This window comes from Triticum aestivum, chromosome 5B, assembly GCF_018294505.1.
Source record: "Triticum aestivum cultivar Chinese Spring chromosome 5B, IWGSC CS RefSeq v2.1, whole genome shotgun sequence".
Classification (NCBI taxonomy): domain Eukaryota; kingdom Viridiplantae; phylum Streptophyta; class Magnoliopsida; order Poales; family Poaceae; genus Triticum; species Triticum aestivum.
Window position 1 is genome coordinate 423,075,564 of NC_057807.1, and position 4,705 is coordinate 423,080,268.

A 4,705-nucleotide genomic window follows, 5' to 3' on the forward strand; every position below is an offset into this window, starting at 1 on the left:
AGGCATTCAGCGACGTTTCGCTTCGCACGGCCCCTCGCTCCACTCCAGCCCCATCCTTTCCACACCCGGCCTCCTGTAAATCTCTCTCGGCATCGGGCGATCCCTAGGCGGCGTCGCCGCCGCCACCGCCCCGTCACCGCTGCCACGAGCATGCCTTCCCCCGTAAGCCACCTGCTCTTGGTTCTTGGCGGCAGCACAAGATCACAAGAGGAGGGTAGGGTGCTGTGGCGGCATACGAGCGCAAGAGGAGAAACGGGCCCTTTGCATCTATGGAAGACGGCGCTTCCATCTTCACCCAGCCAGCGTCGCGACCCATCTTCTCTTACCTTTCCACGGGCTAAGTAGTGGGATCCAGATCAGAAGAAGGCCCTTCACGAAGGTGCATCCACAACCTCTCGTCTCCTTTTCCCCTCACTGTCATGGCTGCCCCATTCCAAAATCTAGCGTATTCACCATATGCAACTTGTCTCACAGTTTAGGAAGAAGCCTTATCTGTGTAACAGGCGGAGGTTGGAGTAGGGGAGGAGGAGATCATGTGCAAATAATCATAATTTTCCCTGATGTGCATTACGTAGAACCTGTACTATCAACACCTGTACCGTGAGGCAGGCACAAGGTGCGGCCTATCCTCGCATGCAGAGGTTTTACCTTGTTAAATTCTATACAATTATGCAGAACCTATAGCCCATGAATGACACACTTTGTTTGGACATGTATATGTTGGTTATCCCTTAATGTAGTTTCAGAGTTAGGAGTTTACCATCACACTATTTTTAGGCAAAGACTAATCCTCTCATGCAGAGATTTTACATTGTTAAATTCTAAGTGATGAAGGCACTCCGGCGGCGGGTACATGTTGGACACTCACGATGAGCCGACCAACTGCAGGAACAGGAAGGCGATGGTGAACGAGTCGCCACCGCCATCGCAGGTCCTGAACCAGTGGATCACCTTCTGCGCTGACAACTCCCTGAGTGAGCGCGTCAGCGAATGGCTGAGAAGCGTCGAGTGCGAGTGCGTCCGTGAGGATGAGTAAGACGGTGGTGATGACCAGTTCTTCCACCAAGCAATTGCATTGTCCCGGTGTTCTCTTATTCCAAAAAAACATTGCATACAAGTGATGTTCATGCTGGCTGTGGTCAACTGATTTTGGCAGATTATTGAGCTTGGTGATCTATTTATTTGATTATGCATGACTGTGCGATCAGTACCAAAAGAACAGACATACTGACAATGTGTATCTTCAGTAACTGATGAGTGATGCTTACTTACGTATACTGTTTCAGATTTGGAGCCGGAACAAGATTTGTTGTCTTTGGTTATAGACTAACCGGTACACTTTTCTTTATCTCCCTTTAATTTTTTATTTGTCCTTTGTATTCCAGTTTAAATTATGGTGTCCATAATACTCTGATATTCATTTCATTTATTTTGTTTTGCGAAGGACTTGCCAATGGGCTTCTGGAATTGAATATTAGCAAGGGCAGCCTTGAAGATACTCAGACGATCTTAACTTGTGGCTCTTTTTTCTTTTTGCTTGACTGCAGTATCTTCTCATTTCTTATGCCATAATCAAATATTATTGAGAGCTTGCCAAATAAATAGACCATGGGCTAATGAAAAGTATTCAAATGCTTATGTACTGACCACATCAGGACATTTACACTTAAAGAGATTCGGGTCTGTTTACTGAAGCTTGTCAGTCTCACTCTTTGCTATTGCTAATGATTTTTTGATAATAATTAATTGTAAAATAGCTGCCAGTGCATCTATAATGAATCATCAATTGCCATGACATCAATAATAATTGTCAGGACCTTGAATTTCCTGCCAAAACGCGTTAATTTCTTTTATGATGACTACTTATGCTATTATCACTAGAGAGGGTGGACAAAGTGGGACGTGCGACATATGACTTCACATATCACCTTCACAAGCAATCATAATATACGTTCCAAACAGAATATGTGTGAACAATATGAACGGTAGTAGATATGTGTCCCATAATATATGTCCCATAAGCCTCCTAGATACTCTTGTTCCTGTGCCTCTGCCGTTTCTTACTACTAGCATTAAATAAAATCTGTAGCTAGAATTGCCTAAAGTACAATTCATGTTTCAGTTACGGTTTATGCATCTTGGCCATGTTCCAAACTTTCTAACGATAGAGGCAGAGTATGCTTTGTAAAAAAAGGATTATCATCACAAAATTTCTTGACACCTAATGTTATATATTTTGAACATACGAAACCCAATCTTTCATTTGTAGTTTGCATACTAACAACATCCATTGCTATATGTCTCACCATATCAGTAGTTGAATCTTCATTTTGTTTTTGTGTCAAAACTGCTTCAGTACTTCTCACTTTGTATGCAAAGGGGAAATGGTTTCTTAGTTCATTTATGAGAAACAATAATTTACATTCTGGAAATGTTTTGAGTAAATCCAAAACAGTCATTTAATGGCATTGTCTGTATTGTCAGTTGTGTCGTTGGAGACTTGAAAATGTATACAAATGTATCAGTCTCTCTTTTCTTTAAGGTTGTATGTGGCCGCATATGTGGCGAGCGGAGAATTGCATTCATGGAATGGCATTTTCAAGCTTAGGCAGCTGCATTACACAAGGAGCACTTCAGTCTTGCGGATGCAAGACTAGATATGCTACTATTTTCCTGCCATAACTGTGCCATGTAAGCAAGGTACACCTTTGTTGTGCTTTTAATGAGAAAAAAAAACTAACTGGTATAGCTGATGATCTTTGTCAACTATATTTGCATGCAGCATGTTTCAGTTATTATTAATTAACTGCTATGTTATGCACCCTTAGGGCCCTTATGTCTGTCTTAAACCTTTGGTCACATCGTCTCATGGCAGAATGTGACAAGGAGGACGTCTCCGCGTGGGGTTCCTACATCTCTGCACGCTGCGTCGTGCCTTTGTAATTCTGTGCTTGCTGCCTCGACGGTGTTTGAATAATATATTCAGGTGTGATTCTAAAAAAAAGTCACGAAGGATAATCGATTGGGACCACACTAGCATTCACTATTGGTCTGCATGCTATTATTCTAATACATTTCTAATGCCCCTCCCTTTGTAATTACTCTTGAAGGAAGATTAATTTGGCCTGATGCTTATATTCTCACATAGATAAATCTCTAAACACACACACACACACACACAAACACACGCACGCACGCACACACACACAGTAATACTATTCATATATATATTTATATTTTATTCATTAGCTTTATTTGCACGCAAAACTACATATTTTATTCACAAATCTGCCAAGGGCAAGGCCATGAAGTTGTCATCCTGTAACACATATTTAATTTTGTTTCTTGGTCAATTTACATACCATTCTAATTGGATAAATATGGGTAAGAAAACGCCCGCCATTAAGGTTTGTATTAGGGTTCAAGTTTAATATAAACAAATACGGCCCACAACCAGGCCAATGGAGGCTCGATGGAACTTTCATTACGCACTCTCTGTTTTCAAAATAAAGAGGAACTCCATGTTTTACATAAATTTCTAACCCTATCAAACAACATTCAAAATGGACGGGCGTGGCCACGCACGCCATCAATGATCTAGTACTCGATGATCATGGAGCACGATGGATCAATCTTTACCGCCTCGTCAATTAACCTCCTCATCCCCAGTACCTCCCAGACCGAACGAGCCATATCACATTTGAACAAAGCATGTGGTATGTCCTCAGCTCCAGATTTACATATTCCTATATTTGCAAAACCCTGCGAAGCAAACATGCTTTTACTTTTGCGTCCCAGCTCGCATCCCCTCAAAAAAATCCCAACTCACCTTTTTAGTGGCAAAATAATATCCCAACTCATAGCCAATGTGTACGTGTTGTATTGGGCCTAAAAAGGTAAGCCATGCATGTACGTGGAGAAACCAGGCCAGATGTGCATGTTGGGCTTAGCTATGGGTAGTCAGGTCATTGAGTCGAGTAGAAGATTGAGCCCATTTAAAAATGCAATGACGTCAGCCAACCTAGAGAGAGAGTTATTTTTTACTCGGCTGAGTTTCAGGCGCTCCTAATTTTTCTCAAGAATAGAGTAGAAATGAATCCTATGAAAAATCCCTAGGTTTTCAATTCCTCCGAAAAATTCTATGGAAATCCTGAATGAAAGAGCCCTAGAGGACAACTCACATAGTCTACATATCCATGCTTATTGCATAAAATTGTGTGAGGTTGCCCATAGAAAGCGTCGGTGAGGTGGTGACTTTTGAGAATCAAATCATTTTTACGTTGTTTAACAGATTCATTTTATTTCCTTATAAAAAGAATTTATATCCCAACATTCTGAAATACAACAATATTCTTAACAATCACATCCCACCACGCAGTAGCACAAGACATAGGCATTTTTTCATGTAATTTATGCAAAAATGTGGCTTCAGCTACTGAAAACAATTGTTTGTATATATCAGATATTAATGCCTCACTCGACTCGTGAAATTTGTTCCAAAGATAAAGAATAATTATATGTGTAAATACACATTTTAAATTATTTTCCAACATGTACGGAAAGCTTTTATGTATTTAGAAATAATATTCAACCCATTAAAATATTGTTCACTTAAATTACACGGCAAGACAACATTTAATGTACTATGATTTTCCTTTCTGTATTGAAAACATGGAAAAAACAGTTTGAGCAAATAAGATTATAA

The 4,705-nt window shown here is 40.4% G+C and overlaps 1 long non-coding RNA gene across 1 annotated transcript; it reads left to right on the forward strand.

The window, feature by feature from the left end:
* Positions 1–2,566, forward strand: LOC123112235 (uncharacterized). The gene is made up of 3 exons (XR_006455278.1): positions 1–379; positions 475–1,333; positions 1,445–2,566. It is a non-coding gene; the product is annotated as an uncharacterized lncRNA (long non-coding RNA).
* Positions 2,567–4,705: the final 2,139 nt, after the last annotated feature.